Source organism: Leptonychotes weddellii, chromosome 8 (assembly GCF_054177405.1).
Source record: "Leptonychotes weddellii isolate Sample4059 chromosome 8, ASM5417740v2, whole genome shotgun sequence".
In the NCBI taxonomy this organism is placed as follows: domain Eukaryota; kingdom Metazoa; phylum Chordata; class Mammalia; order Carnivora; family Phocidae; genus Leptonychotes; species Leptonychotes weddellii.
In genome coordinates, this window is record NC_138376.1 from 56727188 (window position 1) to 56752122 (window position 24935).

The following is a 24935-nucleotide window of genomic DNA, read 5'->3' on the forward strand; positions in this document are numbered from 1 at the left end:
TGACAGTGAGTTAAACCAATATGAGTTTATTTATTTCTACCACTTTCAACATGTTTGCTCTTCTTCATCAGGATGTTGCTACTTGGTCACAAAAAGCTGCTATAGTTCCAGCCATCACATCTGATTTAAATCACTAGCCCTCATATAATTACCCTTTGTATTTATAATAACCATTTCACTTCTTTAGTTTCAGTTGTGAACAGACATTAAATGAAGTTATTGTCATTATGCCAGAACTTACCTTATTTTTAAAAAATTAAGTAGGCTCCCCGCCCACCATGAGGCTTGAACTCAGGACCCTGAGATCAAGAGTCACATGCTCTACCAACTGAGCCAGCCAGGTGCCCCAGAACTTACCCTTTTTAATTAGATTAAGATCAAGGTTACACATACAGGCATAAACAATGTCTGAAAATATTATGACTATAACATTTCATTGTGTATGCTTTCTATATGCAGATATTATGAATCTAAAGGCAGAAAGATAGTGTTATTAGTTGATATTTTTCTTTATATAGAAAGACCCACAGCTTATTCAAAGCACCAAAATAATAAAACAGAAACGACTCTAAGATAATTCTGCCTCCAGCATGGAGATACCCTTAGGCATCTTAACTCATCTAAGTGTACGTACCTAGAAGATTTTTAGACATTAGTGTCATTATGATTCTTATTTCCAGGAGGATGAGGTTTTGTCTTACTTGCCATTTTATTTTTGGCACCTGAAACCTACTAGCGTACTGTATCCTCAGTCAAAAGAATGAATAAAGACATCATTTTCCATTAATGCTTTAAATCATCTTTTTTCCCCAAATTCATTTGTTTGGTTTATCTACAAGTTTATGTATTACAAGTGGCATATAGGGCCATTTACTTTTGCTTTTGCAGTCCTGATATTCTTTTATAGATGTATTTCTCAGAGGGTATCTAACTGCTGTGAACAAAAAACATGAAAGTTCAAGGATTTCCTGACTTTGAAACATTATGTCTACCCATTTGCAATATAAAGGGAAATCTTTGGCCACAGCTCATGGATACTGAACTCATCATCATATATTGAAAATTATTTGAGTTGAAACATGGAAGGTAAGTATTCATCCTAATTTTATTGCAAATAAAAGCAGTGTGAATATACCACATGTGAAGAAAGAAAATGATTTTTCATCTACTGCATGGCATGCTAATTTTTGGATTGAAAAGAACATGCATTTAAATATTCTCTTTGAAATCTTCCTAAAGACTACAGGAAATTGTGGACTTAAAGTAGATATAATTTTAAAAATACACTGACTGGGCATGTTCAGACTTTATTTTTCATACCATTTTCTAGCATTTCCTACTTGTGTTCAGCTTGTCCCCATTTGACTTAATAAAATTCCATTGGAAACCATTTTCTTTCGAATCAGTGCCCTAGAGCGCTATCAAGAGATCTGCTGAGGGCGCCTGGGTGGCTCAGTTGGTTAAGCAACTGCCTTCAGCTCAGGTCATGATCCTGGAGTCCCAGGATCGAGTCCCTCATTGGGCTCCCTGCTCAGCGGGGAGTCTGCTCCTCCCTATGATCCTCCCCCCTCTCATGCTCTCTCTCTCTCTCAAATAAATAAATAAAATCTTTAAAAAAAGAGAGAGAGAGAGAGAGATCTGCTGAGGTTTCCCCCCACCTCTGAAAGAATGTAGCACCGAATGGGCTGAGAAAGTCAATAATTGGCAATTCTCATATTTGTATAAAGACATATCAAGCTTTGCCTTTCTTAACGGCTATAGAAATGCTACCCTGCAAAGCAGCAGTGTGTGGCCTCATTTACTGGCAATAGTACCTTCTTCTGGAACTAACAGAAACAAAGGGAAAAATAAAAACCAACAGAAACAACTTCAAACACACATGCCAATGAAATAAATATTCAGGGTTGAGAGTCTTCCACTTGAGATGAACAGGATAGTCTCACACTTTATTTTCCATGCAGGTATTTGTTTTGGATTTTAATTATATGCAGTATATGGTTTAGAATTTCGAATATGGAGTATTTCCGAAGAGACATCACTATCATAACACAGTCATCATCTATCATAACACAGTCATCATGACCAGGCACTGACCGTTTTTTGTTTGTTTGTTTGTTTTTTCTATTTCCCACAGCAAAATATATGTGTGTTCTATGAGTAGAAATTGCTTAATAAATATTTAAAAAACAATTGCTAAAATTTTGCGAGGGTTTACTGCGATCTGGGAACTGCCTCTACAAAGGGCTTTACATACATTGATGCTTGCAAAGCTTGTAGTCCAGGTATTTCTTTGTCTCCATGGTGTGAATAAGAAAACAGAAGTCTAGGGTGATAAAGTGACTTGCCTAAGGTCACACAGCCAGTAATCAGAAGAACAGAGATTTGAACCCAGCTCTGGGCTCTTAACTTCTGCTTTATAGGAATGAATAAATGCCAAGTAACTCTACTAGATACTTACAGGAAATTTGAAGTTAAAGATCAAAAGATGTTTCCCAGTAATTATGTTACTGGGCCTCAAGAGATTAGCAAAAAAAATGTAAGCAAAACACAGTGGCCTATTCATAGTATAGATGAAATCTTCATATTTTCATATATTCTTTTCTCCTTAATAGAGATTATAATAGCACTAATGCTCAGGGATTCTGGAGGACACAGACATGTAAAATGACAGAAAGAACTCAGTGGAAGCACCAAGGGGCTTGGGATATAGCAGCCCTGGACAAAACCAGATTAGGGTTGTAAAGTAGGATAGATTACGATGTGGAAATCATGGGAACCTCTGTGAGTGCAATTTTTGCAGGTTTTCAAGCTTTCTGAGGCTAATAAGTACATATATACTCTGGGCTCTGCCGTTGTTATCCTTTACAGTAAAAGGCTGGGAAAATTTCACTTCCAGTTCATATCATTTTGGAGAAAGATCTCTCCTATCTACAAATTGAGGGAACTTGTTCTGACTAATGGTAGTCCATGTTTATAGCAGTCTGCTTATTTTAAAATTTACTGATTTCTTGCGGGTATGCCAGGAGAAGCTATTTTTCTCAGAATCTCACTATGTATTAAAATAATAATGTAGAATACATGTTACATCAGATGTCACCTTAAAAAAGACTGATTACCAGAACAACCGGGAGGTGATTGGAGTTGAAGTTATTTCAGTTGATTTAAAGGCAGAACATGTAGAATATCTCTAAATGTTCAGGTTTTCCTTCCTCACCTATATCAATCAAAGAAAACACAATAACAACCCTTTCCCTTTTAAATATTTATACTTCACTTCTAAAGTATCCCAAAGAGTGAGCAAGTTACATGCAAAGTTCAGCATCAGCAGTCTGAAAATACCCAAAAGCGCCTGGTTGTCTGCAAAGCATGGAGACTTGCCCCCGTCCTGAGTGAATCAACAGAAACTAAAATAGCAAAACTTTCAGTGCCAACTCTGTACTAGATTTTGCTGGGAAATCTGATGATTAAAAATATTTCTTAAGCTAGAGTCTTTATCTTTTACCTTCAAAGAGGCTACAATATAAACATGATCAAGTTTACTGAAGTGTACGCAGGAACACATAACACCACATTTTTGTTTTGTTTTGTTACATGACACTGAGTGCTTCAGTTCTTCTGTCAAAAAGGGTATCTCTGGCACCTCTTCCTGCTGCGTCTTCATGCTTGTTTCTCCTCAAAGACCAGTGCTTGGTCCTCTTCTTATCTTTTTCACTCTCCCGTGGCAACATTGAACATTCCCATGATGAGTCTGTGTGCGTATTAAATATTAATCTTGAATCCAAACCTCTCTGTGAACTTCATTCCCAAATGTCTTTGAACCTCATAGACATCACCTCATGGATATCTTATTGGCCTCCCAATACCAGTTTACCCAAAATGACTTTGATTCTGTCTTACCAAATAAAATTACCCTCAACAGTCCCATGTCTGACAATGTTTCCAACCTATATACAACCCCCTTAGTTCCCTTTGTCATCTTGTTTTTGATTTCTCCCTTGGCTGGTTCCTCAGATAAGATCTGCAATATCGTTTGCATCTGCTTTTTTCTCTACCTTTCACCATACGACTTTAAAACAATCAAGTTGTCTTTCACTTGAAGTATCATTCTAGTCTCCCATCTGGTTCCTCTGTCAATCCTTCTCAAATATTTTAAACAGCTTCATATTGTCTACTGTATTTTTTAGGAATTTAATTCAGTTGCTATCACCTGAAGTACAGTGTCTTAAACAAGATAGGGAGGTATTTCTCTCTCACTCAAATCTGGAGGCAGGCAGTCCAGAAAAAGTACAGTGGCTCTAGAATGTCCTCAACACCTCAGCTTCCTTCCATCTCCCTTCTCCATCATCCTTGATTTTCATCCTTGGGGTAACAAGATGGTGGCTATAGCTCCAACCATTATATTTGGTTTCCAGGAATAAAGAAGGCGGGGGGGAAGGTAAATGGCAATATGGGCTGACAGAGTCAGCCTTTACCATGCTTTCTTGGAGACCTCACTCAAAAACTTTCCTATATATAACATTGATCACCCTGGCCTTCAAGGGAAATGGCAAAGGAGTTTCTATGTGGGTAAAGTGCCACTCTGAAAACATAGCTTTCTGTCAGTAAGGAGAACAGGAATAGATATTGAGTAGATGACAGGCCTAATGTAATTTTAGCAAGGGTAATTCAAGGTGTTCCCAATAGAGTGTAAGTTCCATGAGTATGGTACTTTCCCTGTTTTCTTCTCTTTTATATCCCCATCACGTTGAATAATGAATGCCATATAAATAACTATTGAATGAATAAATTAATTTAAAAATAGATCTGGAAATAGTTTTTCCCCTCATTCACTTGAAAGACATATTTTTTTTATGTTTAAGGTACTTAGAAAACGGAAATTTTTTTAAAAGATCTTTGAGAGATCTTTGTCCTCAAGGATATCACAAAGTACCATCGATACTAGATAAAATAAACATCATTATAATGCAACAGATATAATGCAGAAGACAGGAAAGAATTTTTAAACATGAGGCGTTACTGGGGACACCAAAGGGAGGTCATCAATTTTTAGTTGGAGGTTCAAGAACCTATTTGTAGAAGACAATATACGCAAGGTCCATGAGGAACCTATTTGTAGAAGACAATGTACGCAAGGTCCATGAGGAACCTATTTGTAGAAGACAATGTACGCAAGGTCCATGAGGAACCTATTTGTAGAAGACAATGTACGCAAGGTCCATGAGGAAAGGAATGACAAGTATCGTGCTTGCAGCTGTACCTCTACATCTAGTGCTATATCTGGCACATAGTGAATGTTTAGTAAATGTTTGTTTTTAAAAGGAATGAGTTAGGAAGGCAAAGAAAAAGAGAGGGGAACAGGGGGTGTGCAGGGTACGGAGCAGTATGTACTAAGATATGGAAGGATGAGTTTAGGATGTTCAGGTACATTTAAGAGTTCGGTATGGTTGACACTTAAGGTCCACGTTAGAAATATGCAAGAGCTGAGGCTACAAAACCAGCAGTGGGGAAATTATGAGAAAGTTTCCATAACAAGTCAAGGTGTGTAATTTTTAAACTGAAGTGAAAATTGACTTTGACAGTTTTTTTTTTTTTTTTTAAGATTTTATTTATTTGACAGAGAGAGACACAGCGAGAGAAGGAACACAAGCAGGGGGAGAGGGAGAGGGAGAAGCAGGCTTCCCACAGAGCAGGGAGCCTGATGCGGGGCTCGATCCCAGGACCCTGGGATCATGACCTGGCAGACACACTTAACGACTGAGCCACCCAGGCGCCCCAACTTTGAAGGGTTTTAAGCGAAATATTAGTTAATATTTCTGTATTTGAAAGATGATTCATGAGATAGAGTGGAAAATTAATTGAAGGGTGTTGGATAAGGAGGATGGAACCAATATGGTGGCACAGCAACCAGTAAACCAGAATAGACTTAAGGCAATGATGGCTACAGGAATGGAGTGGGAGGGAAAAGATGAAAGGCATTCACTCCCTCCTCTTTCTTACCTACCTTAAACCACAGTTTGTCTTGTCTCTGTGGTATCTCCTTCACTATTTCTTTTCTCTTCCCCCTCTTTCCCCACCTTTCCATGAATTTTTTAAGATCCACGCCAAATATTTTCTCTCAAACTTTTCTATTCCCCACATTACATTTGGGCTAACCTCTCTTCTGAACCTCTCAAACATTTTATTGTTTTTCTTTCATGATATTACCTACAGTATTATAAATATGTGATATGTTTTATTGCTCCACTAGATTTTAAGACATTTGAGTATAGGAACTGTGTTTTACTCATCTCTTTATTTTCCCAGATCTGTGAACAATTTCAAGCACATTATGGGCAGTCAATGAATGTTTGAAAATGAGTGAAGACAGCATGATTACATAATGCACTATATCAGAGAGCTCTGTTATAGGATTTAGCTAGTGCTGACTCATTTGTTAGCTTGGTGACCTTGTGAAACAATTCACCTTTCTGGTCAGCAGCCTGACTATGGAAGGAGACCATGATGTTCTCCTTTCCTCCATTTATTTATTTAACAAATATTTATTGAACATCTGCCTATTGGTCATTGTGTTCAGTTTGGGGAAAACAAGCTAGAATAAAAAATAGCCTCCATCTTAAGGGAATTTTAATCTGGAATGGAGAGAAAGACATAAACTCATCAGTACAAATAACAGTTATAGAGTCTATGATATAATTAAGGGGAAGGTGTGTGTGCACACGTGTGTATGTGTGTATCTGTGTTTATACTAGAGTTAAAAAAAATGACAGAAGGAGCAGAAACATTTTAATAAGCCATTGAGTGTGGAAAAATGAATAGGATTATGCTGTATAACAAAAGGAGAATAGCATTTTCATCTGAGAAAGCAGCATGAACAAAACAACAGAACCATGAATGAGCATAGTAGCCTGTAAGAATCACTGTTCTTTGCTCGAGCTCCCCATGTGGGTAGACAGGGGAAAGAATGAGAGAACTTGGCAGAAGCAGTTGCTAGGTGCTAGATTGTGAAAGGTTCATAGACAATGCCAAGGAATATGGATTCCATTCTGATTGTCCTAGGAAGTTTTTATTATCTGTTTATATGTTTTCTAGCTAAATTTGAGTGTGAAGTGTTGGGGTAATCATGCTTATTGGTTCAAGGTGAGTCTGATTTTTTCCTTTTGTCCTCAGCTATACCATCTAAAGATATGAAAGTCAACGCAGTATTACTAACCAATAAATACCCACATTTTAATTTCCCCAATTATACTTTTATAGCTGTGTGGATATGTGTGTGTGTTCTGATCCAAAAATCTCTTCAGAGCTCATACACTACAGATGAAAGCTCATGCCCTCTTTTTCTCTAGTTGCATATAATCTAGAACTATCTTCAGGCTTTGTTTTTTTTTTCATAATATTGAATCTTTGAAGGGCACAGGCCAGTTATTTTCTCAAAAGCCCACATACTTAATTTTTCTGATTGTTTCCTTGTGGTTAGATTCAAGCTAAACATTTTTCAAGAATGCTACAGAGATAATATACATGTATGGCATGTTTCTGTTTGTCTCATTCTGCTTCTTACTCTTCTCCTTTAACATAGTTTTAAAAATCTATCCATACTGCTTACATATAGCTCAGTTTCTCTCCTTCTAAGAGCAGTGAAGTGCTTGTCGGTGGGCTCTATCCCTCAACATATCACCTGAGTGTGCAGTAATGGAGGGTCAGGCTGCGTTCGGCTCATGGTGATCACAGATGACAGCGAGTGAGTATCTGTGTTCTCGTCCCCAGCACATGGTTTTTAGGTGGAGGAGTAACATGATCAGACATGTGTTTTTGGAAGATCCCACTTGTGCCTGTGTAAAAGATCAGTTAGAAGGGGAGAGAGTGGAGGCAAGAAAGCAGTTAGGAGAAAACATAATTGAGGAGAGAGATGGGGAAGGACTGGCTTAGGCTAGCTGTCATGGTGAGAAGGGGGACAGAGGGACATTAAGGAGACAGTCAGCAGAACTACACTTAAAGGTCCTCAGCATTTGGGAAAAGCTATATCCCCTTTCCCTTATTTCCCAGACTCCTAGGTGGTGTTGAAAGGAAATGAGTGTTGTAAATGAAATTTTTAGGGAAAATGAGGAAATAAATTAGCTCCCTTCCTCATTCACATAGCAGGGCCTATCTTAACTCTACTGGGAAAGGAGGGCTGTGGCAAAGCCTTAGCTCAGCAGGAGCCCGGGCTGGGAAATCGCAGTGTTTCCAGGACTGACGCGAAGCTCGAGCCCAGGGTCAAGTCTAGAGTTTGATTTATTTTGACAGTCCAGACAGTTGTTTCTTTTTTTTTTTTTAAGATTTTATTTATTTATTTGACAGAAAGAGAGCACAAGCAGGGGGAAGAAGCAAGCAGAGGGAGAAGCAGGCTCCCTGCCGATCAGGGAGCCCAATGTGGGGCTTGATCCCAGGACCCTGAGATCATGACCTGAGCTTAAGGCAGACGCTTAACCGACTGAACCACCCAGGCGCCCCCAGACAATTATTTCTTTACCTCACTTATCCCACGTATCAAGAGGCCAACTCCTAAATTTTGCCTGGAAGAGGGGAGAAAAAAAAAAAAAGCCTCAACCCTACAGAGTGTAGTAGTTAAGAACACACACTCGAGGAGTTCACGGGGTAGAGTAGGAGGCACCGGGAATCCGACTCTCCGCCTAGACAACTATTCAGTGGCAGCATCTGTCTGATGTGACTTTTTTGGAACTCAGGAGTCTCTTGAAAGCTTGCAATATCTAAGGGAAGTCTTGGATGGTAAACTGTACTGAATTTTGGCCAATTCAGTTCTTAGGACGGCAGCAGCTACCCATCCCCCATGCCACAGCCCACAGCAGGCAGCCATGCGTGTGTTCCCGAAGGAGTTTGCATGTAGCTTGCAGGTGTCAGGGTGGGCAATAAGGATCCTGTCCTCCAAATATTGGGGGTCTGTTTTCACATGGCTGATTGATGCTTCTCGTGTGGAGGTGCCAGCACAGAGATGGGCAGCTATTGTTGCAACCTTCAACGCCGTGGTTGCAAACTTCTCCTCTCCCTGATGGAGTAACTTTCAGGAGATTTGAAGATTAGGTGCCAGGTTTTGGTTCCTCCTCACCCTTCATTTTTCTCTTTTTCTACTTTGGGAGCCAGAAAATTGAAGATTAGCGCATCCAAAAGCAATCACATATAAAGGGGAATTCAGAAAGTCATTGCTCATGTCCAGGGAAAGTTTCAGGCTCAGAAAAGACCTGAAAATGTACCTAATGCCACTGAATTACACACTTAAACATGGTTAAAATGGTAAACTTTATGCCATTTTATATATTATCACAATTAGAAAAATAGAACATATTCTCCAGAGTCTGAGAGCCTGGGTGTCACCACCCACTTCCAAGTGACCGTAAGCACCTACTTAACTTCTGCCATCTGTTCTCATATTTCTCAAATGGAGGTAACAATATTCCCGGCCTTAGAAGTTACGGTGTGGGTTAATTAAGATAAAATATGTAAAGCACTTAGAACAAAGCCTCATCCATTGTAAATGCTCAAAAAGAGCGGGAAATTATTATCATTCAATGGTAAAAGTCAATAAAATTGCAGAAAAATAGATGATTGCTAACAATTTAAATATTTTTAATAGGGATTTCTTTTTATTCCACATTCCTGTGGTGGTTGTTTAAAGACAGCTACCTCACACATAAATCAATTTAAGTGTAGACAATTTTTTTTCTTCTGAAAAAAGTTTTTATCACCTGTGTGTAGAATTGAATGCAGTGTTTGCTCATCGCTCCTGGTATCTCATGACTTCGTAACATTAGTTTCTTAATATTATTTTCTTTGAATCAGTCATTATGGAAAACAATTCTCCACCTTCCGAACCTCTTTGAACTTCCATGGAATACTGTTTTCCAAACTGAAGATTTGAATCTTTTACAGAATTAGGACAATAATTATTTTTAAATAATAAAATAAGAATATCATGATAAAGCTTGTGTTTTCATTATCATTATTCTTAGGTTTTAGGAGATCTTTGTAAAAGAAAACAGTCTATTGAGATATAAAAAATATCCAGGTTATGAGAATGGGTTTATATATCACAGGTCTGCTCTGAATCCAGGCTTTGTCATTTAAGAGTTGTATGGTTTAAAGGAAATTATGTATGTATGTAAAGCTCTGAGGTAGGCTGCATTATTTTTTACAAATGTCTGCAAATTTTCTCTGACGGAGGATTATGCTTCCCTAACCTAATAACATCACGCTTGGCCATGCGCTTGCTTTGGCCAATGTCTGTGAGTCGAATGTATCCTTCTGGTTGGAAGCTTTAAGAACCGGCATCTGGTTTCTCCACGTGGCACAAGGAAGGACAATGTTCTAGATGCAAGCGGCCCCTGGTGTAAAGACCCTGTGTAGCAGGGCCACAGTTTGCTTAGAATGTACACCTGATATGAGCAAAAATTAAAGTGTTGATGATTTCATAAAACAAAAATGAAGGAGAGTAGATAATGGAAAACATCAGGCTGCACAAGACTAGTGAGTATTGTCCTGTGAAGCTTTGTTTGAATTTCAGTTTTATGTGTGTGTATGTGTTTGTATCAAGATGTGATGGCAAATGTGTTTCTTACTGTGCATTAGTTAAAAAAAAAAAGTTTGAAAAACAAGATGGGGTTTTAGAAGTCAGGAGGAATTGTTTCTATTTATAATGCGACTTTAGAAAGGAAAGTGGGATTAATTCACATAATACAAGGTATAAAAGAGTCTGTGCATTTCAGGCAAAGCTGTATTTTTAAATTCAGTTAGTTGGGTCATTGACTCAATAATTAAAATTTACCTCTGTGTATTACAAAATGTAATAAATTAGTATGCATTTATTCCTTGGTCTCAATTATCACATGCAGTTCTGGGGAGTCAAATCCTAGGGAGCAGAGATACTAATTGTTCCAGAATGGCCCTGATGGCCTTCTGCGTGGGCCATGAAGAAGGGCTGTCTGAATGGGGTTCTAGCTGACTTTGGAAATTCTTTCTATCTCTCGGGTCTTCGGATTCTGTAGGTTTATCGGTTTCTAGCCCACATCCAGGAGCACATGAGGGCTCGTTCTCTCATTGACCTTCCACTTCCTGCTACTTCACATTATTGACACTGACTCTGTTTGGTTTCACATCTTGATGGCACACTATTTTCAGCTGCCTGGCAGAAAATGCCAATCCCTTGTGCATACATTTTCCACTTCTTAGTTATTTAGGACATGACTAAATTGTATGAAGCTCAAGGGAGAGAATTTAAGGAAAGCATTCAGTATGAGGCTGACATCATGGTAAAACTAGGGGACTGGGAATCAGGGGAGACTGGCCACTGATCTGGACTGGGTCCCCCCTTTCTGCGCACACATGCTGTGCGAGGCACTGTAGGGGGTCTCACGTAGGGATGACATGTCACGGAACTGAGATGCAGGGCTCCCTGCAGATAACCTACGTGGTCCCTGGGACCTAGTTTCCTCTCTGCCAGGCAGGTCTGGCCACCCACATCTGGAAATAATAAGCAAAGCACTTTGCTGTGCTTGGAGAAAGACACAAGAGCAGACCGAGCTGGGAAGTATTCTATTATTTATATAAGCATTTTCACAGCAAATCTAGTATCATTGCAGCTCCCATCACGTGGAAAAGTGCAGTGCAAGGCAGCAAACTTACGACGGGGCCTATGATGGCCAAGCACAGCAGATACAAAGATGAAAGGACATTGCATCTGCCTCCATGGATGAGCTTATATTTCAGTTGGAGAGTTGGGCCCAGAAATAGAGAATTTCAGCATCATGTGGCAAGAACTAAAATATAGGTGTACATCAAGTGTTGATGAACGGTATGTAAGTAGGATTTGAATAGTTTCCAGTAAAGCAAGGCTCACCATTCTCCAATTCCATTTAAAATGGATATTCCTTTCCCTCTTTTCTTGTAGGAGGCAAAAAAAAAAAAAAGTGTTACTAAATAAAATACCTAAGAAGTATAAGTAATTAGAGTCACCTACATGTTTGGCTAATTTAGGTAAGCTAGCATCAACATACACGGTTCTTGTAGATCTTAATCATTACTTGTAAAATACGATGTTTTATTTACTGATTGATATATTTTATTACATACACAGCTGGCACTATTATTCTCAAAAAACAGCACTTTGTGAGGGAAATAAATGACTTGTATATAGTTTTCTACAACTAAAAGATGTTTTACAAATATAAATACATTTTGTTAAAATTCTGCACCTGTCTCAGACTCAGAGAACAGAATGTCTAAGGATTATGTAAAGAAAGGCTTTGAGGTACAAATACTTCTAACCAATGAAAATGTAAGCTCCAAAGTGGGGTGCCTGGGTGGCTCAGTCACTCTCAGTGTTGTGAGATTGAACCCCATGTCAGGCCATGCTGGGCATGGAGCCTGCTTAAGATTCTCTCTCTCAGGGGTGCCTGGGTGGCTCGGTTGGTTAAGCGGCAGACTATTGATTTTGGCTCAGGTCATGATCTCAGGATCCTGGGATCAAGCTCTGCAGCAGTGGGCTCCCTGGTCAGTGGGGAATCTGCTTCAGGATTCTCGCTCTCGCTCTCCCTCTGCCCCTCCCCTCCATTCTTGCTCACACTCTTTCTCAAAAAAAAAAAAAAAAAAAGCTCTAAGAGGGGAAGGGTCAGAGTCTGCCTTTTCCCCCCTGCTGCACCTCGGCACGGTATATTGCCTAATGTTGCTGCACGGTATATTGCCTAATGAATGTTTATTGCCTTTAATTACAATTCGTACATTAGTATTATTTTATTTATTTTATTTTTATTTTTTTAAAGATTTTATTTATTTGAGAGAGAGAGAGTGTACGAGAGGGGGGAGGGTCAGAGGAAGAAGCAGACTCCCCACTGAGCAGGGAGCCCAATGTGGAACTCGATCCTGGGACTCCAGGATCATGACCTGAGCCGAAGGCAGTCGCTTAACCAACTGAGCCACCCAGGCGCCCCCATTAGTATCATTTTAAATTAAGACACACAGTTTTACTTCATCTCTGGACTTGTAAAGATTTGCTGCCTGGAATGATGATATTGAGTGATATAAATTTCAGGTCTCAAATTTAGGTGTTCGTCAGGTGTAGTATTTAGCATTTTAACCACGGTTTATGTTATATTATTATAGGTCCCCTTATTCACATTCTTATTCCATTACTCTTCCTTCTCCCTCGTGCCACCAAAACTACCTAATGTGTATCATATTTAAATGTCTTTCAAGTAAGAAAAGCCAATGGGGGGTAGGGGAAAGAAACTCAGGAAACTATATTCATATTCAAAGATGCTCTTCTGGGAAAAGTTGAGAGCAACATTTAGCCAAACATATTTTCAGGAAACTATAGCAAAAGACAGCTACAGAACTTTGAATAATTTAAGCTGAAATCGAAAGAAAAGTAATGAGTGACAAATGAAACATACATGCCATCTGTTCTGACAAAGAGGAAATGATACAATTATCAAAAAATGGGAAACAAAGAGAGGTTAAATGAAATGATATAATTAATTTCCAAATCTTTAATTATTGAGAATCAAACAACATCAATTAAAGTTGATAAATACAGTAGTAGAAGTTTAAAGAATACACAGGTAAAGGATGATAATACTATAGAATAAATTTGAGTGATGAAGGGAGAGGAGATTTATTTTTGCTGGTAGTAAGGAATAAATAAGACTTACCTAATTGAAAGGGAACCAAAGGAATTCTGTGTAGATATAGCAGCCACCACAAGAAAAGGCTATCCATACACACAGGTGCACAAAACAACGTAAACAGACCACACAGTGAAAGTCTTAAAATTACAGAAAGAGTGCAAATTACATAATACAACCGAGATAAAGTCAAGGAAATGTGGTTTCCGTAAATGTAATTAGGCTCAATTCACCTATTTAAAAAGTTTTGTATTGTATCACAAAGCAAAAAACAACTCTGTTGCATACAGCTGTCACACTAAACAAAGTAATTTCAAAATGTTAAAAGAAAAGTTTGGCCAGTAGAATACCAAGCAAGTGCAATACATCTTTCTCTATCAGACAAAGTAGAATTTGGGCTAAAAATTCTTAAATCAGACAAAGGAACACACATTATTATGTCAAAAGATAAAATCATAATAGAGATGTAACATTTGTAAATATCTTTGCACCAAGTAATATATCAAAAATTTTTATAAAGCAGAAATTAAAGGAGATATGAAAAGAAATATACAGAAACAATTATATGAGGAGGTTTGTGTCTTTCGTGTTCCAAGACATACCAAGTGTACAAAAAAATGTAAGGACTTACAGAACGAAATCAATGTGGTAAATCTGAGGGATATATATATCTAACATTACAACTTAATATAGAGAATGTATCTTCTTTTACCTGCCCATAGAAAATACACAAAAATTGACCAATTATAAAGACCACCGAGCAAACTTTAATGAATCTCAAATAAGTAAAATAATAAATATAATATTCTTGGATCACAATTCAATAAAAACAGAAATCAAAATTTTCAAAGTCAGAGAAAAAAATCTTCCTGGCTAGAGATCTTAAAGCTTTCTTGGGAAACTGTTAATGCAGAGGGCAGTTCAAATAAATATCTTGAATGAAATGGATAATTTTCGAGGAAAATGTTATTAATTAAAGCAGTCTGTAATATATTGAAACAGGTGCAATTTCCACAGAAGGACAGAGAAAGTTGCAAGTGAGCTAATCCCCCTCCCTTCCAAAGCCTTGGGTTCCAGTGATTCCACAGGACACTTCTACCAAATGTTTAGAGAGCAGAATCCAACGTCATTTAAACTCTCTCAGAGCACAGAAAGGTAAAAATGCTTTCAATTTTTTTCATAAAGCAATACAACATTAATACCACAATTCTCTAAAATAAACTATAGATCAATTGATGAAAAAATTCAAAATAAATATTAGCAAGTGGAATTCAGCATCATATATTAAATACATATACACCGTGATAATGTGGGTTTTTCAGAAATGCAAAGAGCTTCACTCTTGGAATATTATCAGTGTGACTTTGATCATATTTAATGCAGCAAAATAGAGATACCTTTTAATTTGCTCCAAGGTGACTAAAAATGCCTTTAACAAAGCTTGAATATCCAACTAAAAAACACTTTAAAAATAAATGCTAATAAATATGTCTCTAAAATTAATATAGAAATTTATATACACACATCAGCATAATTTTATATATATAAATATATTTATGCTTATATATACTCAAAAAATACATACCTGTACACACATACTTACATAAAAGTATTGATACTACATTTTATATAGATTCATACCTATTATATTGTATGCTTATTGTATTATATAGGTATACATATCTAAAGTATTGCTATTCCATGCAAATAGTAATAGTTTTACCTCCTCTTTCAAATTTTTAGAACTTCATTTTTTTCTTTAATGCATTGACTAATGTGTGAGAAGTACAATTTCCACCTAGTAGCAAAATTGCCTGTTTTTTTTTAATTTGCAGTTGGTACTATATATGTACATGTATGTATGTATATATATTACATATTTACATACGAATTTTAAAGAAATATTTGTTAGTATTTATTTTTAAAGTGTTTTTAGGTGGATAGTGAAGCTTTGTATATATATGTATACACACACATAAACATGTGTATTTTAAATATTAAAAATTAAAATTAAAAATAGAATTACCATATGACCTAGCAAATCCACCGATGGATATGTACTCAAAATAATTAAAAGCAGGAACTTGAAGAGATACTTGTACATCCATGTTCAGAGCAGCATTATTCACAAAAACAAAAATGTGGACATGATCCAAGAGTCCATCACCAGATGCATGGATACAGGCAATGTGGCATATACATACAATGGAATGTTACTTAGTCTTAAAAAGGAAGGAAATTCTGACACATGCTACAACATGGATGAACCTGAGGATGTTTTGCTAAGTGAAATATCAGAAAGTAGAATGGTGGTTGCCAGAGACTGAGGGAAGAAGGGAGAATTATCATTTAATGGGTATAGAGTTTCCATCTCGCAAGATGAAAAGAGTTCTGGAGAAGGCTGGTGGTGATGGTTGCCCAACAATCTGAATGTACTTGATGCCACTGAGCTGTACACCTAAAAATAGTTGGGAAGGTAAATTTCCTATTATGTGTATTTTAACATAGTTAAAAATAATAATTAAAAAATAGTTCTGGAACAGCTTCATAAATATCTGGAAAAAGATAAATTTGGATCTATATTTCTTACCATGCACCTGAATAAAATCCAAATGGATTAAAATGTAAATATAGAAATTAACACTTTAAGAGTGCTAAAATTAAATATGGGAAAAGTCTTCATTGCTTTGGACTGAGGAAAAGCCTTTCTAGATAAGACCAAAGTGAAGATGCCATAAAAGAAAAAGAGAGCTTTAAAAACATACACCCTGACCTCCAAAACTTTTACATGACTTAAGAATAGTTAAAAAACACATTAACGATCTAGGTGGGAAATACTGCAACTCACTTCACAGGCTGATCTCCTTACATATGCTAAAAGCTTTTCCTAGTCTTTCCTCTGGCTGCTGCCTTTGGCCTCCTTCTGCCCCAGGCTGCAATGCCCCACACCTCATCACCCAACATAAAGTAGTTCAAGGAAGCAGTCAGTCTCGCCAAAGTTTTCTTGCTGTGTTATCTAGTTGTCAGGGGTAGTTACTGAGCTGTGCACTGCACTCTTCCCAAGTTTTTGAGAGTTGATTTTGGGTAAGACAGCCCAGGCCGGTTCACCTATCTGACAGAAATCTGCAGTTAACATTTTATGTAAATTGATGGCTATTCAATTTCAGTCAATATTGGGGTTCCTGCTACCTAGAGTTGTGTAAAAGTCACCAAGGTATGAAGAAAACTCAAGTGACGTTTAATTGCCCAGAATGGTCAGTGCAATGCTTTCTCCGGACAGTACTAGATGTACTCCAATCTTTAGTGACCTTGGTCACCCAAACAAATGTCTAGGTTCCCTGATGTACTATACTACCTATCCTTGAGGTCAAATCACGTAATAGGTGCTGATCCCAGTAAAGGCCAGACCTGTACCCTATACTATTCAGGCTGGATAAGTTTCACCTGTCCACCTATCTGCTTCTCTGCCCCACTCTGCCCCTGGTCTTCCTTTGTGTCCTCCTAGCATAATTAGTGCAACAGCTCAAACTCTAGGAAAATAACACCCAGAATTGAAAGTTAGTGAAAACTTGAAAATAAAAGTTTGTGCAAAATAGAAGTTTGAAGCAACTATTGCTTTGCTAACAGCAAATTTATCTAAGACAAGGAATTTAAAAGCCCTTAGAATATGGGAATGGGGGAGGGGAGCATCTGGGTGGCTCAGTTGGTTAAGCATGTGCCTTTGGCTCAGGTCATGATCTCAGGGTCCTGGGATTGAGCCCCGAGTGGGGCTCCCTGTTCAATGGGGAGCCTGCTTCTCCCTCTTCTCCCTGCTTGTGCTCTCTCTTGCTATCTCTCTCTCTCTCAAATAAATAAATAAAATCTTAAAAAAAAGAATATGGGAATGGGAAGATATGTAACACAAAAAATTAATATTTTAATATACTAGGAAAACTGGACAGTAACATGCAGAAGAATGAAACTGGATCAATTTCTTACACCATTCACAAAAATAAATTTAAAGTGGATGAAAGGCCTAAATGTAAGACAGGAAGGCATCATAATTTTAGAGAAGAAACAGGTAGCAACCTCTTTGACCTCAGCCACAGCAACTTCTTACTAGACATGTCTAGTAGGCAAAGGAAACAAAAGCAAAAATGAACTATTAGGACTCCATCAAGACAAAAACCTTATTCACAGCAAAGAAAACAATCAACAAAACTTAAAGGCAACCAATGGAGTGGGAGAAGATATTTACAAATGACATATTGGATAAAGGGCTAGTATCCAGAATCTATAAAGAACTCATCAATCTAAACACCCAAAAAATAAATAATCCATTCAAGAAATGGGCAGAAGACATGAACAGACATTTCTCCAAAGAAGACATCCAAATGGCCAACAGACAAATGAAAAGATGCTCAACATCACTCATCATCAGAGAAATACAAATCAAAACCACAATGAGATACCACCTCACACCAGTCAGAATGGCTAAAATTAACAACTCAGGAAACAACAGATGTGGGTGAGGATGCAGAGAAAGGGTAACCCTTTTGCACTGTTGGAGGGAATGGAAACTGGTGCAGCCGCTCTGGAAAACAGTATGGAGGCTTCCTAAAAGTTAAAAATAGAACTACCCTATAATCCAGTAATTGCACTACTAGGTATTTATCCAAAGGATACAAAAATGCTGATTCAAAGGGACACATGCACCCCAATGTTTATAGCAGCACTATCAACAATAGCCAAAGTATGGAAAGAACCCAAATGTCCATCGACTGGTAAATGGATAAAGAAGAGATGGTATATAAATACAATGGAATATTACTCAGCCATCAAAAAGAATGAAATCTTGCCATTGGCAATGATGTGGATAGAACTAGAGTGTATTATGCTAAGCAAAATAAGTCAGTCAGAGAAAGACAATACCATATGATTTCACTCATATGTAAATTTAAGAAACAAAACAGATGAGGGGTGCCTGGGTGGTGCAGTCCATTAAGCGATGGACTCTTGGTTTCGGCTCAGGCTGCAATCTCAGGAGTGAGACAAGCCCTGTGTTGGGCTCTGTGCTCAGCGTGGAGTCACTTGAGATTCTCTCTCCCTCTTCTTCTGTCCCTCCCACTTGTGCTCTCTTTCTCTAAAATAAATAAATTTTCAAAAAAAAAAAAAAAACAGATGAACATAGGGGAAGGGAAAGAAAAATAAAATAAGATAAAACCAGAGAGGGAAACAAACCATAAGAGATTCTTAATTATAGAGAACAAACTGAAGGTTGCTGGAGGGGAGATGGGTGAGAGGATGGGCTAAGTGGGTGATGGGTATTAAGGAGGGCATTTGTTGTGATGACCAATGGGTGTTTTATGTAAGTGATGAATCACTAAATTTTACTCCAGAAACCAGTACTACACTATATGTTAACTACCTTGAATTTAAAAAAAAAAAAAAAAAGCACACACACCAAAAATATTTGAATGTACTACCCTGCTATAAACATTTGTCTGAATCTTGGAGAAATGACTTAAAATCATGCTGAAGTGATTTTTTTGAGCATCTATTTCCTTCCAGACTGTGAGTTTTGCACTACCAAATGTTATCTTGATTTATAATTTCTTTTTTTGTTATGTTAATCACCATACATTACATCCTTAGTTTTTTATGTAGTGTTCCATGATTCATTGTTTGCGTATAATACCCAGTGCTCCATGCAGAACATGCCCTCTTTAATACCCATCCCCAGACTAACCCATTCCCCCACCTCCCTCCCCTCTAGAACCCTCAGTTTGTTTCTCAGAGTCCATAGTCTCTCATGGTTCGTCTCCCCCTCCGATTTCCCCTCTTACCCTTGTAATTACTTAAGCCTCTTCCTGACAACACTTGCGTTTTCAAGAAAGAAATTTGAGATAATGCCTTAAGATGGAGTTGTGCAAAATCATTACTGAGGTCATATTGGCCAAATTTAAACTCAGCATTTTATTATATTTTTAGGCATAGATAATTGAATATAAAAATAAATTGTGTCATGTATCTTGCTGCTTCAAAAATTAGAGGTAACTTGTACTGATTTTAGTAGAATTTAGTTGTTTGTTAAAATATGTTGCCATATTCAAGGAGAGGTCATTGTAGGAGGTTTTAAATGTAAATTAAAATGGTGCAGCATTTTCTGATTCTTTTATACATCATTTTTCATTTAGCTTTATTATTCCAAACATTGTATTACTGATGGGTTTTTTTAAATTGTAGTTTGACAGAATTTAGAAAAAAAGATTTTATGAGTTACTTAAAAATTTCTGATTTGTAAAAAAATGATTTCATTTGGTTATATTTATAGAATACATCTCTGAAATCTCAAAAAGATTTACTGTTACACAGAAATCTGCATTATTATAGTTTCTTACTTGACCTAGGCTCTACTCTGGAAAATTTGTGAAAATTGTGAACTCAAATAATACTGGGAAAGGTAACCTAGAGGCATGTAGAAGCAAAATTAAGTTAATGAGAATGTAAATCTCATCTACAAAAACCAAAGCCAAAATTTCTATATCTGGACTCAAATTATCCAATTTAGCTGTCAACAGTAGTCAATTAATGTGACTGCCAAACCCATACTTTTTGTATTCATATTCTAATCAGTCTTCAGTGAACTAATAGAGCAATGTCACATCATATTTACATGTAATGTCTTATTGTAGCTATTCATAAAAATGATCCTTTTAAAACTCAAATCAGATCATGTCGTTCCCCTGCATGAATCTGTTGAATGACTTTGCATCACAGAGCAGAAGTCCAAGTTTTACAGTGATTTTTAACACAATCACCTTCCTCGCCCTGTATCCTCTCTGACTGCATCTCTTACTTGCTCTGGATTACCACCTGGGCCTCAGACATGCCAGGTTTGTTTATTTTAAAAAATATACCATATTTTACAAATATTTATTATTTTTCATCAGTCTGTGGGTTGATTGGACAGTCCTTCTGCTGGTGTCCACTGGGCTCACTCCTGTGGCTGCATTTGGTTGGCAACAGGTATGGGATGGGCCCAGCTGAGACAGCTGGGATGGCTGGGTCTCTCTTTCCAGATTCTTTCATCTTGGGCTTTTTCATGCTATGGCAGTCCCAGGGCAGTGTCCCAAGAGAGGAAAGGCAGGAGCCATAAGGCCTCTCAAGGCTCAGACTCCAGAACTTGTCCAGTTGATTAGAGCAAGTCCAAAGGCCAGCTCAGCTGCAGAGTGGAAAGAAGAGCTGTACAGGAGTTGTGGTCAGATTTAATCTACCACACATACCACATCATGGCATCACCTCTGAAATCTGGCTCACCCCATTCCAGTGTCCTACGTTTTAGACCTAATCACCCATCCTTCTGCATTGGCATCCAATTCTTCAAGTGGATTGGGAGGACTTCAAGGACTGGAAGCCCCTGACCTCTCCATCACCCCAGCCTCTTCCTAACTTTTCTTCTCTCTCAGTGCAAGTGGCTGATGTCCTGAGCAGCCTTTCATCTGTCCTCATCGTCCCTAACCAGGGAGTTGAAGGGGTTGAGGTGGCATTGTTGTACTGAAATCATGCAATCAGAAAGAAAGCACATTATGCAAATGGACTGGCAGATTGGCCCCACCTGGTCTCAGACCTCGGCTCTCAACTCCACCTGTCAATTGTTTCACCTCTTCCTGGCCAGCTTCCCCTCTAAAACTAGTCCAAACCTCCACAACTCTATAAGCTCCTTACCTGAACCCCGTGCTTCACTCTTAGCAGACAGTGTTGTCTCTTACTCTGTTAAAGAGACAAAAATCATTAGACATGATTGCTCTCAACTTCCTGTCCCCAAACCAACAGAAGTATCTATCTCACCTTTTTCCCCTTCAGTCTCAAAGGATGAGGTTTTCCCTCATGCAGTTAAAATCTCAAGCCTCCTCCTGTGCCCTTAATCCTAGACCTGTATTTGAATTCTGGGAATCTGAATTGAAGACCTAGAGGTGACTGGATGGTGGCAGGGGGCAGAAGCCAAAATATAGGGAAAAATGGCAATAAGCAGAAGACATGAGGAAGAGTAATTAATAAGCAGCAACTGAGAGGAAGCAGAGACTGTGACTAAATTGAAGCAATGAAGAAATGAAAAGGCAAATCAAGAGAAGGTGTTTGTCAGAGGCAAGAGCAATAGAAGCAGAGGCAAGATTTACCAAAGTCAGCATAATAGTCAAACACAGAGAGAGCTACAGACCCACTGCTGATCTGGAAATTCAATATCCACATCTCTTCCCAAACTCCCTTCCTGTTTGTTTGGGTTTTTTTTAAGATTTTATTTATTCATTTTGACAGAGAGAGAGAGACAGCAAGAGAGGGAACACAAGCGGGTGGAGTGGGAGAGGGAGAAGCAGGCTTCCCACTGAGTAGGGAGCCCAACGCGGGGCTCAATCCCAGGATTTGGGATCTTAACCTGAGCCGAAGGCAGATGCTTAACGACTGAGCCACCCAGGCGCCCCTGCATTCCTGTTTTTATGAGCCCAACTGTGTAGTGTTCCTGAGATCTTGTGAGGCCCAGATGCTCAGACAAGGGTCTTTTCTTATTATTGCTGTGTATGTTCTTTAGCAAATATATTTTCAATAATTTCCCTTTATTGGTGGGAATTTGAGCATGAAGTAATTCCTTGGAAAACACAGTCATAATGTTATGTTAAAGATAGAGGATGTTTTATTGTCTTTGTGTTGTGACATCAGCTTTGACTGGGAAGTTCCCATCTTTCTTTGGATACCTCTTGGATCTCCTCCTCCCTGAGCAACATTTTCAATTCCCTGTCTCTCTTAAAAGACAACCGTTTTTATGATGAAATTGGAAGGAAGAAATACAGACATAGTGACTACAAAAGCAAATCCCTAGTACCTCCTCTTGGGATTATATATTTATTTCTAAAATCTTCAAATGGGTGGAAAGTGAAAACTTAATGCATTCATGTCCCATTATAAAGGTTGGGTATCAAAATAAATACTAGCATGGCGCTGCTTTTCAGAAAATGCCAATCATTAGGATAGATATAGAAAAGCTCCATTGTAACCATCTTACAGATTTTTAATGAAAGGAAAAATTTGAGAAGAAAGATTAACTGACAAAAAAGAAGCTATATTGCTTTAGTTTAAATTCTAGCCACAAGTGTATTCAAAAAAATTCTAAGTTTATATTATCAGTAATCTCCAAGCACGATTCACCTTATTTTTTTTATGTTTTATTACTAATCCAATCAAGATATTATTTGTTTATACTTTGCAGTAAGAATTTGAGTAAACTTTAGACTGTATCTTCCATTATTCAAAAGTAAATCATTTAACAGTACTTGAGAAACAAAGAAAAGAAAATTTTCCCAAGAGGGATTTTAATCTAGTAGCAGAGGGACTATAGTGTCTTTTTAGCAGAGTCAAAGTCCTTTTTGATGACATCTGCTCATGGATTGACAGCTGATGGTTCTTGATTCTCATTCTTCTGATGCTTCACATATCAAAAATTCTGTCAACGTAATTGCTTTTGCCTGTTTTATGCATATGTCAATCAACAAATGAAATGACTATAGTAGTTCAGGCTATACGATATGAATGTTCTTTGTTGGGAATCCATAACACCGATTATATTCAATATGATTTAGGTACGCACTAAAAAAGACTGAAGTGTTTTATTATACTAGATAATGTATCCCAAACATAAATATTTGACCTTAGAAAATAATTTGGTTAAAAATTACTTGTGTCAACATCTTTGTCCAGGCATCTCTGGAAATATTTAAAATGTTAAAATATGTGGAAATTACAGTAAGTGTAATTCAACCTAAACATAATAAAATAGTGTCTTATTCATATTAGTAATTTAATACATTCTTATATACAAGGGACGCTATTAGAAAATATTGGGAAAAATAAAAATTAGAAATAATTCTCTAAAAGATATAAGATAATAGTATTCATTTATGTATATTTTATTCATTTTTTAATATATACAGTCAATCATTCAGAAGGCATTATTAAATGCCTGACATATTTCCAAGTCTACATGTAATATTATCCTATCTTCTAAGATTTTATTCTAATGGAAAACAAACCAGAAATGTAAAAAAAGTTGCTATAAAGTAGGATATGAAAACATAATAGAATATGCTATACTTGTTAGAAAAAACAATTACTTTAGGAGTTTATTAAAGACAGTATTTATGATTAGGTTACTAAGCAAAATCTTCATGGGAATAGGTAGCATTTTTGCTTGGCCATGCAGAGATGGAAGATACAAAGGGCACTCCAGATATATATGTACCTTTCATTTTACAAAGAAATTGTTGTGAAAAGTTTGAAGTAAGTAAATTATCAGTGGATTGCCTGAAAGGGTGAAAGTCCATTTTGAGTAAATCCAACATCTGGGCTATTTCAGGCACAAATTCTATTTATATATATAAAATAGGTTTAAAAAAGGATATATTAAAAGGATACCTATATAAAGGTTATGGAAAAAGGTTATATAAAAAGTTTTGAAGATTGGTTAGGTCAGAATATTGAGAATTTTGAACACTGAACTAGATAGAGCATTTTATTTTATTCTATAGGCAAACAACAACAGTTCACTGACTTAAAGTGGATTTAAGGCAATTTTGACAATATGTTTGAGGCTATTATTAAAAGTAATCTGGATGAGAAACGTATCTGAAATAGCAGAATAAGAAACTCTAAAAGTTTAGTCCTTCATAAAAACAGTAAGGACACTGTTGAAAATTGTCACAATCAACTTTTCAGAATTCAATTGCAAAATCAAGAATTCTGGAAATTAACCCAAGGCTTACAAAATCTCAGGAACATTTTTTCAAGAAACAATGGTTGTATCTTGGTAAGAATAGCAAATTTTATGGCATTTTAACTTGCCCTATTCCCAGCCCCTTCTTTCCAACTCCATGATAGCCTTGAAGACCAATAACCTTGAGAATATAGTAGTTGCAAAAAGCAGCAGCCTAGCAGAGCAGAATGAGTTTGGAGATCCCCTAACGTCTCATGCTCAGAAAATTGTCACTATTTGATCTGTTTGGAACCCCCATAAAAGGCTCCACACTAAAGGTTTTTCTTTATTTGAGCTGATTCAGAGATTGCTTTGTACACATTGCAAAACCCTATGGCATTTGTCAAAAATGATCAGTGATACTGATATGAGGAATTCTTAATTGCAGGAAACAAACTGAGGGTTCCTGGAGTGGGGGGTGGGGTGGGAGGGATGGGGTGACTGGGTGATAGACACTGGGGAGGGTATGTGCTCTGGTAAGC

The 24935-nt window shown here is 37.4% G+C and overlaps 2 long non-coding RNA genes across 2 annotated transcripts in view; one reads left to right on the top strand and one right to left on the bottom strand.

Annotated features, from left to right (window-relative positions):
* The window catches only part of LOC145723037 (uncharacterized), a 57114-nt gene that overhangs the window by 14280 nt on the left and 17899 nt on the right, over window positions 1–24935 (top strand). The window lies entirely within an intron of this gene.
* Window positions 18669–24935, bottom strand: part of LOC145723040 (uncharacterized) — a 217066-nt gene continuing 210799 nt past the window's right edge. The window contains exons 4-5 of the long non-coding RNA XR_014147763.1: window positions 21378–21422; window positions 18669–18792 (exon numbers count right to left, since the gene is read on the bottom strand). This is a non-coding gene — a long non-coding RNA (uncharacterized LOC145723040). The remainder of the gene's footprint in view (window positions 18793–21377; window positions 21423–24935) is intronic.